The 12,840-nt window shown below is 42.0% G+C and overlaps 1 protein-coding gene across 6 annotated transcripts in view; it reads left to right on the forward strand.

The window, feature by feature from the left end:
• The window catches only part of LOC148337719 (uncharacterized), a 22,641-nt gene continuing 9,801 nt past the window's right edge, over positions 1-12,840 (forward strand). For 3 of the 6 annotated variants that reach the window (XM_088293094.1, XM_088293095.1, XM_088293096.1), the window contains exons 1-6: positions 10,566-11,275; positions 11,372-11,421; positions 11,502-11,567; positions 11,646-11,744; positions 11,828-11,893; positions 11,968-12,066. The gene's annotated coding sequence lies outside the window, so the exon portion shown is untranslated. Of the gene's footprint in view, positions 76-1,204; positions 1,453-10,565; positions 11,276-11,371; positions 11,422-11,501; positions 11,568-11,645; positions 11,745-11,827; positions 11,894-11,967; positions 12,067-12,840 lie in introns of those variants that run through there. The other 3 variants (XM_088293097.1, XM_088293098.1, XM_088293099.1) reach the window with 3 other exon arrangements.

The raw sequence follows: 12,840 nt of genomic DNA on the forward strand, positions 1-12,840 counted from the left end.
CCAAGTCTGTTGTACATGAAGCCAAGTAGCAGTTAGGTTGTGTCTGATGCTAAAGTCCATAAAACGGCATTCCCTGTAAGTGTTTTCCAAATATTTAATCATTGTTTGATGCTAGTGATGGGTAGATGAGGCATCCTGTATCGTTTCGACACAGTGACACATTGTATTGACACTGTGTTGACACTGTGTTGCTGAATACTGACACCTGGTGGACTAGCAGGAAACATTTGACAGGGTCATCTGACACTGATCTGTCAAACTAATTTTATCCAATTCCATTGATTAGCGACGTGATGTGTTTTTATATATCCTATTTCGTATTACTTTCCATCGCAATAATTATTCTCTTATTTATCTAATTTATATATTTAACTGAATTATTGTTGTATTGCACTGGAGAGGGGAGCTCTCTAATCTCGTTGCACACTTGACTACAATGACAAAGGGATTTCTGATTCTGATTAGGCATTTGCTTTCACATTATTTTTACATACACGCAATTTCATAAAAAAACCTTTGATATTCGAGACGCAGTTGATAAATTAAGAGAACATCTGTCTGAATGCCCAAGTAAAAGTGTTGTGAATGACAATGGACTCATAGTAATTAAAGATTTTTATTAAAAAAAATTAGTTTCTCCAGCGTTTTGTTATTCAGTCTATTTCTTCTTTTTGAGGCAATTTCCCCCGCCTTTGAGAAGATCCTCTCACAAGGCACTGAAGAGGCCGGTGTGCACAACACCTGTGTGGCTAATATAAATAGGTGAGGGAACGTTGCCTCCATGGACTTCCAGTATAAGAGCGGGTCTTCCGTACGTGCAACGTGTCCTGCTGACATATAGCGCTGCACCTCTGAGTGCGCATCAACAGTGACGTCTTCCATCTTGCGGATCTTTCACGCAAAGTCACGCGTCAATAACTCAATGCTTGTTTTGAGCGTCCATCCTGTTGAAAGATGCGCTTCCTTATGAACACAGTTTGGCGCGCGATCGCTGTGTCGACACGATTCTGGTAGTGGTCACGTGACTTTTTTAAAGCGGTACGCGCACCGACACGGGGTTTGCCCTGGAAGCTCGGCGCGCGCATCGATGCCTCAGTGTCGCTGGACCCATCACTAATTGATGCTAATTAGAGTTTGTAAATCGCCAATTAGGATGTGAACTTTGTGAACAATAAATAAAATTGTTGTGATATATTTGTTACAGTTTCACACCTGCCATATAAAGAGAAGGTCTCAACCCATCCTGGCGTGAGTGACTGATTGTGTGGAGGTGTTTAACTAACTGGTTAGCAGAAAGGTTCTGTGAGGCCAGTACAGTGAAAAGGGAGACCAGTGGACGAACTCCTCATTTATGCTGCATGTCATACCCTGTATCCTGACCAGCACAGCACACGCAGTATCGTCGAGGGAGAGTAAAGACACGTCATACCAACAACAAAAATGGATATTGAGGTGAGATCTTCCGGTTTGAAGAAATCAAGCCGCTCCTCCGCCTCAAGGGTGATTTTCGCAGCCGCTAATGCACGTGCCAAAGCAGAGGTTGTCCACAAAAAGGCTGAATTTGCAAAGAAAGAACTACAACTAAAAGTTGAAAAGGCCAAATTAGAAGCAGAACTCGACCTGTTAGCAAAAGAAGGTGAAGCTGAAGCTGCAGCAATTGAGGCTGCGGTTTTGGAGTCTGCTGCCGCTGGGTTTAACACTCCTGTTAGTCAGGGATCAGGACTCCCACCTCTGGATATGCAAAGCACACTTGAACGTACGGAAGAATATGTACATAGACATAGTCAACCCAATGATCCAGCCAAAGACTTGTAAAAAAACGAAGGAAGACGACACACATTCAGTTCATCCAAGAGATTCCCGAGTGCCACGTGTTCTGCTCACATCATCAAGGGACCATCTGAACCCTCGAACCTCAGAAGATGGTCGTGATAACCCCAAATCTTCATTTGGAAGAGAGGGAGAGCAGCCACATTAAAAAAATTACCCTCAACGCAAGAATTATGTTTCCCCTGGTCTGACACTGCCCTCTTGTGGAAATTCTCAGTATTACCCCGCTGCGCAGCATCATTCGAGTGACACTAATGAGATTGTAAAATATTTAGTGAAGAGCCAACTACTAACATCAGAACTCTGCAAGTTCGACGACAGACCAGAAAACTATCTGTCTTGGAAATCATCGTTTCTCAATGTGATTAGCACACTTGATCTTAAAGTAATAGAAGAAATTGATCTCCTGATAAAGGGTCCAGCAAACGTGCTCAACGAGTTAAAGCAGTAAACATAAACAAACCAATTGCGGCTGTAGATCTTATATGGGAGAGATTAGAACAAGACTTCGGGTCTCCAGAAGCTATAGAAGGCGCTCTCTTTCCCAAAATAGGACATAAAGATGGCTGTAAACTAAGAGAACTGAGCGATTTGCTGTTGGAGATCAATTCTGCAAAAGAAGAAGGATATTTGCACGGACTCTCTTACCTCGACACTGCAAGAGGGATAGCTCCGATTGTGAAAAGCTTCCATTTTGGCTACTGGACAAGTGGATGATGGATGGTTCACGGTACAAGCTCCAAAACAAGGTGACTGTTGGGGCCAGAATGAATGTATTATTTGACACCACTGTTGCCTTAATGGGCAGCGCAGTATGGAGGGTGCCCTCTGTAGACGAGGGATGGTGGTGTGGCCTGTGAACCTTTAAGTTTCATGATTATTGCACCTGTGCGGTGAAGTGTGGGACTTGGAAGACAGCGGAACAGTATTTGACCAGCTCACAACTAAAACAAACTATTCTACAAATTAATTTCTTTGTAGTTTGGAATGGAGGACGAGGACGAATAATTTTGAGTCAAGCACGTGTGACAAACAAATGCACGTTAATCTTGTTTACATTAAATTGACAACTTGGATCGCCATTCATTCAATTGTGACTGCATCTTTAACCCCGCACAAGTGGCTTATTTTGAGACAACGGAAGGCCACTATACAAGTCAAATACTTCGTCTGAACCACGGATTACCATTAATGGACAGCAGAACTGAGTTGGATTGACGCATCGGTTGTGAGTAACCCGCATTAATGAATGGACTGCTGATGTTGTGTTGATCGCATTTGGAAACGCTTTGAAATATTGGCCATCTGACGATGATTGAAATGTGAACGGAATGCGACACACGTCAAACAATTGGATCGAGGTCACAACTGTTGCAATAGCCTAGCAAGGTCGCTGAATTGCATTTTGGAAGGCGGCGCTGTACTCTCTCTCACTCTGTGACGGCTGCGCTGCACTCTTTCACTCTGTGGATGGATGACTTTTGATTCAAAACAAAGATCAACTGATTGAAGGTTGAAATAATTACGGTGCGCATCAAAGTTGGATAATTTAAATATATTTAGATAGCTGTCAATTTAAAGACTAAATATATCAATTAAATGAATTAAAATTAAAGGATGGATTAAAGGACGTAAAATAGCACCATATTTAAAGGACAAGCTCAGGAGCCACGTGAGCACCAGATTAATTGAAATAATCATTTAAAACGAATTGCAGTGTGCAAGAAGACAGAGTGGTTCCAATTGAGAAGCAATAACTGTCATACAAAACTTTACCATGAGCGCCTCAGAAACAGAAAAACTGCTTAAGTCAAGAATTGCCTCCCATAAAGCAAAAATGGGATTTTGTACTCGCAAAATGAATTGCTTAAAGGAATGGATGAATATTTCTAATGATGATTTCGATATGGAGAGATTTGAACAGGACCTAGAATCTTATAGGATTGCCTTACGGGAATTCAAGGAGGTGCATCAATCTGTGCATGATCTCTTAACAGAGGGGGAACAGGAGTCCGACATAAGTGAATGGTATTCTGTCCTCAATGTGTGTCTGAACACAAATTGACAGATAGCGAACAATCTTCAAGAGAAATGCAGAGGCTGGAGTCAAGTTGAACTGCTTTACTGTTGTCTCCAATCTCTTGAGTATAATTATTTGTAAAAAAGCGATGCTTTTTTTCAGGCACAAACAGCGAGAGGAAATCATGAGAACACAGACCGTCGAATGGCTGTAAACACATAAAGCTAAGGCGGCAGTTAGTAGACTCTGCATGCACTTTGAACTGGAGGTGTCACGTGACTAAATGCGCCAATAAGAAGGCAAGTTAGAAATAGCAGGGAAAATGGTTAATTACGCCAAAGTGCCTGTAGAGGGAGACAAAGCAACATAAATAATAATAATAATAATAATAATATGCCTTTATTAGTCCCACAATGGGGAAATTCGAGATTCGAACCCAGGCCTCCTGGGGAGACTGGGTCCTGAACGCGGCGCCTTAGACCACTCGGCCATCCAGGTCAGCTATAACGAGTCATGACATGGTATGAACCCAGAATGACAAATCTTAATTACTTCTTGAAGAAAGTCGATTCATGGACACAGGACAAAAGGTTACAAGACCAGAAAGTAGCTCATACATTGCGCAAACAGCTACAGGACACGGCACAGGACCTGATGAAACCACTGGACTCCATATCCACCATATCGACCACCTCATCAGTTTCTTCTGCATGCAGGAAGGCAGAGGCTGAGAAGGCAGCTCTTCAGGCCCGTGCTGCTGCATTGAAAAGGATGCAGGCTCTGAAACCTGAGGAGATGAAACTTAAGATGGAAATGGAAAAGATGGAGTTGGAAACGGATATTGGGGCTTCAGATGCCAAAATAAGAGTCCCTCAAAGTTTTGAGGAAGAAAAATGCTTTGAACATGATGAGATGGTGGAACCTACGGATGGCATGAATGCATATCTTGATGATGAGTCCTCCAAACAATGTTTCAATCAAAGTCCAGAAGTGGAGTTTAATGAGATAAGGAATTTGCCTAAAACGCCATTGCAGAGGATCTTGGAAATTCAACACCCTCAGCCGAATGGACAGGAAGATGGGCTAAGTGAATCCAGGGCAGCTAGACAGACTAGTGTTTCCACTCAACCTAGAGCCCATAGCCCCAAAAGAGCACACAGGCAAACCACGCCTCAAAGCCGATCCAGTGGGCGAGGTCAATCCAGAGCTCACACACCTCCTCTAAATCAAATCCATTCTCATTCCAGCAGCAGCGGTGGTGGTGTCACTACTGGGGCGCGTGGTGGTGGTGTCACTACTGGCGCGGGCGGCGATATCGCTGACCTGATCTTAATGCAGCATAAGCTGCCTTTCCTACCAGCCAGGGAGGTCACTGTGTATAATGGTGAACCATTGGCGTATCATTCTTTCATCCGTGCATTTGAATATTTAATTGCGGACAAGACTAGTAGCAGCGTAGACAGGCTCTACTTTCTTGAGCAATACACCTCTGGGCAAGCCAGGGATCTTGTACGCAGTTGCCTGCACATGGATGCACACCGAGGTTATGCTGAAGCCAAGCGACTATTGAAGAAGCGATTTGGAAATGAAGTTAAAGTCACTAGCGCATACCTCGAGAAGGCACTGAAATGGACACCTGTCAAAGGGGATGATGGAAAAGGACTGCAAGCCTCTGGACTATATCTAAGAGGATGCCATAACGCCATGCAAGATTTAGATATGGATGAGCTTGATGTTCCCTCCAATCTCAGGGTCTTTGTGTCTAAGCTTCCATACAAGCTGCGTGAAAAATGGAGGGGAGCAGCTTATGAAACCTTTCAAAGAACAAACAGGCGAGCTCGATTTCAGCATCTCGTGGAATTTATAGAGAAACAAGCTGATATCTTATTGGATCTGTTGTTTGGGGATTTAAATGAATTGCTCCCTAGCCATAAGATGGTGCCAAAAACCAAGACAACTGATTACAGACTACAAAGGCATAAAGGAAGTAGCTTTGTAAGAGCAGTGGTGGAGGGAAAAGCTACAGGCCAACCAACCAGGCAGGCAAGCATTGTCACATGTGGATTCTGTAAAGGAAAACATGGACTTAATGACTGCAGAAGGTTTGAGTCTCAAACTCATATGTCAAAAGTGAACTTTCTAAAGGAAAACGGTCTCTGCTTTGGATGCCTAACCAAAGGACATCTGAGCTGTGACTGTAGACGTAGAATGACATGTGAGAAATGTCAAAAGAGGCAACACTTCTTCATATAATGAGTGACGAGAATACTGTTTATGGAAACTGAGCAATTTCAACCAAAGACCACAACCTTGGGTAAAAGGGATAAAAGAGAAACAAAAGAGACGGAGGAGACTTCTGTGATTAGTGCCAATCTTGTTGCAACTGGAGGTGCAATCGGAAAGGATTATGCTCTGGCAATAGTGCCAGTTAGAGTTAAGATGGTGAAGGGAAATGAGTTTGTCACCACTTACGCATTCCTCGATCCCGGCAGCACGGCAACGTTTTACACGGAGAACCTAATGAACCAACTGGAGGCTAGAGGATGAAAGACTCAAATCCTCCTGCAAACAATGGGACAGGAGAAGTTGGTCCCGAGTCATGAGCTGATAGGTTTGGAGTAGGCAATTTGGAAGGTGAAACCTACCTTGAAATACCTCAGGCCTATACGCAGGAGAAGATACCAGTCTCAAAGCAGCACTTGCCCACTCAAAAGGATTTAAGAAGATGGCCGGATCTCAAGGATCTAAAATTGAAGAAAATCGACTCGGATATCGGCCTTCTCATTGGCATCAACATTCCAAAAGCACTGGAACCTTGGGACATCATCACCAGCCGAGATAACGGACCATATGCGGTTAAAACATTATTAGGATGGGTGGTTAATGGTCCACTCAAATCTTGCACCGCTAACGAAGGATGTGGACCTCCTGAAGTAACATCCAATCGCATTGCTGTTGCTAGTCTGGAGGAACTCCTCATCAGGCAATACAATTGGGATTTCTCTGAAAAGGAGTACGAAGAGAGAAGTGAGATGTCAGCTGAGGATAGAAGGTTCATGGATATTGCCTCGAGTTCGGTTACCCTCCAAGATGGTCAATACTCCTTACCTCTGCGCAATAAGGATATTATCATGCCCAACAACTACAAAATGGTAGAGGAGCGAGTCAAGAATTTGAAAAGAAAATTCAGAAGAGATCCAAACTACGCATTAGAGTATACCAACTTTATGAATGATGTAATCACAAAGGAGTATGCAGAGAAAGTGCCACAGGAACAGTTGCATCGAGAAGATGGCAAAGTTTGGTACAGACCTCATCATGGGATCTATCATAAGCAGAAGGGCAAACTTCGAGTGGTGTTCGACTTTACCTCAAGATACAAAGGCACATCTCTCAACAAAGAACTCCTGCAAGGCCCCAATCTGACAAACACATTGATGGGTGTTTTGCTCAGGTTCCGACAAGAACCGATTGCGATTATGGGAGATATTGAGGCAATGTTCTATCAGGTGCAAGTTCATAAGGAACACCAAGATCTGCTAAGGTTCGTTTGGTGGCCTGGCGGCGACACCAGCCAGCCCTTGGAAGTGTACCGCATGACAGTCCATCTCTTTGGTGCGGTGTCATCACCCAGTATAGCAAACTTTGCTTTAAAGCAGACTGCAGAGGATAACCTCAAGAGATATGAAGAGGAAGTGACTGAGACCATTAAATCCAACTTTTATGTTGACGATTGCCTTAAATCCGTCCCAACAGTGAAAGAAGCTATTGAGATAACCATGGACCTCTAGGATGCTTGCTCACAGGGAGGCTTCACACTGACAAAACTTGTTAGTAATAGCCACGAGGTATTGGCATCCATCCCTGAGGAGCATAGAGCAAAGCTAATTAAAGACCTAGACCTGGACAGAGAAAAGCTTCCACTCGAGCGGGCGCTTGGGATACAATGGAACATCGAAAGTGATGTATTCACCTTCAAAAACACCACCAGAACCAGACCGCCCACTCGGAGAGGTTTCCTCTCTGCGGTTAGCTCGGTCTATGACCCATTTGGATTCCTTTGCCCATTCATCCTGAAAGCCAAACAAATCCTCCAAGAGCTCTGTAGAGCAAAACTGGGCTGGGACGAAGCCATCCCAGTGGACTTCTCCAAGGCATGGCAGAGATGGGTCACTGAATTGGAGCGTCTGGCTTCATTTCAAGTTGACCGATGTATGAAGCCAAAAGACTTTGGGGAGGTAATAGCTGTGGAACTACACCACTTCTGTGACGCTAGTGAGTTGGGAGAGAATAGAGAATCACGCTTTTTTGACAGGTGGCCACGCCCTACAGAATCACCCTTTTATCAAATATTTCCACGCCCCTCTAATATTTCCCTGCCGTACAGAATCACGCTTCTGTCATAAATGAAGGGTGATGTCTCCACCCCTCCTGCCGCTAGCACCCTCCTATTTCCCTGTACGTCACGTCCTTCCTACTTCCAGCAGCCCCCATGTTTGTAGTCCATGTTTGTAGTCCATGCAGCAAAGAAAATAGCATACAGTTCGGTTAAGAAAATAGCATACAGCTAGGTTAAGAGCATGTAGCTAGGCAACCCTCCATGTTTGTACTTCATACAGCAAAGAAATATTAGATATTATAATATTATAATATTATATAAAAAATAAGTAGCATGCAGCTAGGCAGCCACAATGTTTGTAGTTCATACAGCTAAGAAATATTATATATTATAATACAGTGAAGTCAAGTCAAGTCAAGTCAATTTTATTTGTATAGCCCTTAATCACAGACAGTCTCAAAGGGCTTTACATAGCCACAATTGACATCCCCGATCTTAACCCCCAGGAGGGCAAGGAAAAACTCAAAAAACCTCATTAGGGGAAAAGTGAGAAACCTTGAGAAGGGACCACAGATGGGGGAATCCCCCTTCCAGGATGACCAGGCTGCAATGGATGCCAACTGGGCAACATTTGACACATACAATGATGCTATGCAATAATAGATGAGATAATATAAGAGTCAATTGAATGAAGTGCTGCAGGAAGATGACTTCAGTGGAGTGGGTCCTCATCCAGGGCCGTAATATCCATGGCAGCATATCCGAAGATGAGCCTTCGATCTTGTACCGGTCAGTTGGTGTAAATTCAGTACAGCCACTTCCAAGTGAATCGCCATCACCTAATTCGGGGAATTGGGAACAGAAAAGAAAGAACAGAAATAGCAAACAGGCCAACAAGTAGTTCAATGAAGTGCTGAAATATAAGGAAATCAGAAAAGGCGCTGCATGAAGACGACTTCGGCAGAGCAGGTCCCTTCCCGGTTCGTCAAAGCATGTCCCCATCACCTAATTCCCAAGCAGGGGAAGGAGGGGGCAGAAAAGAGAAGAAGCGGCAGTGAACCCTCGGTTATCGCGGTTAATGGGGACCGAGACCACCCGCAAAAACTGAAAATCCGCGAAGTAGCGGCGCACCTTAAAAAATGCTTTAAAAAAAAGTGCGAAGTAGCGGCGCACCTTCAAAAATGCTTAAAAAAAAAAAAAAAATATATATATATATATATATATATATATATATATATACGGGTAGAGAGAGTGAAATTCATGGTATAACAAAAAAAAAAAAAATATTATTAAAACTTATTATTTTTTTATTCCCCAGCCATTATTTTTGTATTTATTCAATTAACTTCTTTTTGTATTTATTTAATTACCTCGACTTTTACCTGCTGGTACGCGGTCCGGTGTGCCCTGTGAAATGAAAGGTGGCATTCTTCATTTATTTATTTATTCATTCATAACTGACAGCCTCGCGCTCCGCTCATGCCCGGGCGGAAGGTGTTCCTCTTCGGCTTAACTACCACGCACGCCGGCCGGTCTCCTCCGGAGCTCTTGCACGGTCCCGAACGAAGCGAAATGTCGCCGCGCTCGTGCCCGGGCGGAAGTTTTTCCTCTTCGGCTTAACTGCCACGCACGCCGGCCGGCCTCCTCCGGAGCTCTCGCACGGTCCCGAACGAAGCGAAATGTCGCCGCGCTCGTGCCCGGGCGGAAGTTGTTCCTCTTCGGCTTAACTGCCACGCACGCCGGCCGGCCTCCTCCGGAGCTCTCGCACAGTCCCGAACGAAGCGAAATGTTGCCGCGCTCGTGCCCGGGCGGAAGTTGTTCCTCTTCGGCTTAACTGCCACGCACGCCGGCCGGAGCTCTGGTACGGTCCGAACCGCGCGAAACGTCGCCCCAAATCGTGCCCGGGGGAACGTGCTCTTCTTCGTCCACTCTCCTCTTCGCCCACGCTCTTCTTCGGCGCACGCCGGCCGTCTAACCGCTCCAGCGCCCCGTAGTGCCGCTCGGCGAAACTACAATGCCCCCGAATATTTTTTAGACCCGCGAAGCACTGAACCCGCGAAAGGTGAACCGCGAAGTAGCGAGGGGTCACTGTATTACATATTATAATATATTATATATATAAAATAAATAGCATACAGCTAAGAAACAGCATACGGCTAAGAAATATTATGTAGTTAAGTTAAAAAACAACATGTGTATATGTCAAGAAATAGCAGCTAAGATATCATTACGGTATTGTTTTACCAATTATTTTAACTTTCAAGGAGTAACATCATCTTGTCTATATTCTAAGTTGGCTGTAGACACCCCAAAGTCATCTTTGCAAACATGCCCCGACATGTTTTCACGCATTTCTTATCTATAGTTGAACACACAAACGACCTCCAAGTTGTGGGTGTATGTGTAAGCATAATCAACCCCGCCCGACCCATAGAATCAAGCTTCTGTCAATTATGAAGGCTGATTTTCCAAACGTCTCAAGCCATGTTCTCACATATTTCTTATCTATAGTAGGACAGCAGGACGACCCCAAGTTGTGGGTGTGTGTGTGTGTGTGTAAACGGCCGGACCTTTATCTCGCTCTCGTCCTCAAACAGTGGGCCTGTGTGTAACCATAGACACCTCACCCAGGTCATCATTGCAAACAAGTCTGGACATCATGACTTTTCCATTATAGCTCAACACAGCCATCTAGTGGTTAAATAATATTATAACAGACAAAGTTAGTTACTCAATTACATGAGTTAGACTATATAAAAAAATACAAACAAATCAAATTATCTTTCAAAAGGTTCCGTGAATATAATTTGAAGTGTGTCTCTTTCAAACGGGTCCTGAAATATATGAAAGCCTGAATAATCTAACGAGTTTAATAGCTCACATTTTTTTTTCTGTTTGAAAAAGATAAAATCTTAGAGGCTGAACTAACTGCTATATAACCAAGGGTAACCTCATTTTAGAAATACTCTTGAACTGTCAGGACACACTTGGCAGAGAAAAACTTTTGCATTTTGTGGATATACTTGGCAGAGAAAAACTTTTGCATTTTGTGGATATACGTGGCAGAGAAAACTTCACAATGGCTCGTAAGTAAATAATTACAAATACGTATAATTTCAAATATCTATAACGTTGTATGAAGGGTAACTATTGATGTGTAATCAATACATTTATATACTCAGAAATGCTGTGTTTTCAGAGAAGCTTCTAAATGATCAACGCAGAGCAACCTGTGAGTCGAATATTATAGGATCGTATGATTCAAAGCGTTTTTAAAAAAATTTATTCGATGTCTTATATATGTTTTGACAGACACACAAACAAAGCAGTCAGCTTTTACACGACTAACTGTGAAACATGAAACATCGCCGGAGCAAGGTGAATAAATATAAAATTGTAATATGATAAAACAAGTATATGTTTTCAGCATGTAATACATATAACTCTCTCACACAGAAACACCAACAACGTCAAACACATGGTCGTATGTGAATTCAATTGAACAGGACTTTGAAGATAACTCTTCGTCAGATCAAAGCGATTTACTGCATTCCAGTAAGTCATGTTATATGACAGGAATCTATGATTCAAAACATATTTAAAAAATATTATTCAATGTTTTATATATGTTATGACAGACATACAAACAAAGCAGTCCGGTTTTACAAGACTAACTGAGAAACATGAAACATTGCCGGAGTAAGGTGAATAAATATAAAATCGTAATATAATAAAACAAGTATTTTCAGCATGTAATACATATAACTCTCTCACACAGAAACATCAAGAACGTCAAACGCATGGTCGTATGTGAATTCAATCGAACAGGACTTTGAAGATAACACTTCGCTGGATCAAAGCGATTTCCTGCATTCCAGTAAGTTTAACAATACATCTTTTTAATGTGTAACATATCCATCCGTTGAAAAAATAGTACGTTACATCAAAATGATACATTCACGACGCCGCATGTTGAGGCCGAGCATGCGTCAGCTTAACCTTCCATCTTGGATGTGTACGATTTGTGGATGCACATGCGTCGGTTTAACCTTCCATCTTGGTTGTGTATGACACGCGGGCTGACAACCACATTGGTTGTGTATTCTACGGCCGTTGACAGTATCATGTCTGTAGGTAATTTCTAAATGTAATGTCTTTAATAACAACATCTAATGACTTTTCTTAACGCATCGTCAACGTTTCATAAACAATTAACAAACCCTCTTTTTGCATATGTAAAATCTATTTGAGTCATATTATTTTACTTAAGTAATTATTTAACTCTCTCTCTCTATGTATTGGATGGAGTTATATTATTTAACTTTTTAATTTAAATATTTTTATAATTGTTTTTTTTTATTGTTTATTTATTTATTTATTTTTTAATTTTTAATTAATTTAAAAATATTAAACTATTTTTTTTTAAATAATATTTTAATTTTTTTAAACATTATTGAACGAATCCTCTTTATCGCATATTATGTATTTAATTATTTAACTCTCTCTCTATGTATTGGCTGGAGTCATATTATTTCACTTTTTTAATTACCTCCTCATTCTATATATATATATATATATATATATATATGTATATATATATATATATATGTATATATATATATATGTATATATATATATTGTGTATGTATAT

This window comes from Idiotropiscis lumnitzeri, chromosome 4, assembly GCF_059441095.1.
Source record: "Idiotropiscis lumnitzeri isolate Australia: NSW breed Sydney's pygmy pipehorse chromosome 4, RoL_Ilum_1.0, whole genome shotgun sequence".
NCBI classification, from domain to species: Eukaryota; Metazoa; Chordata; class Actinopteri; order Syngnathiformes; family Syngnathidae; genus Idiotropiscis; species Idiotropiscis lumnitzeri.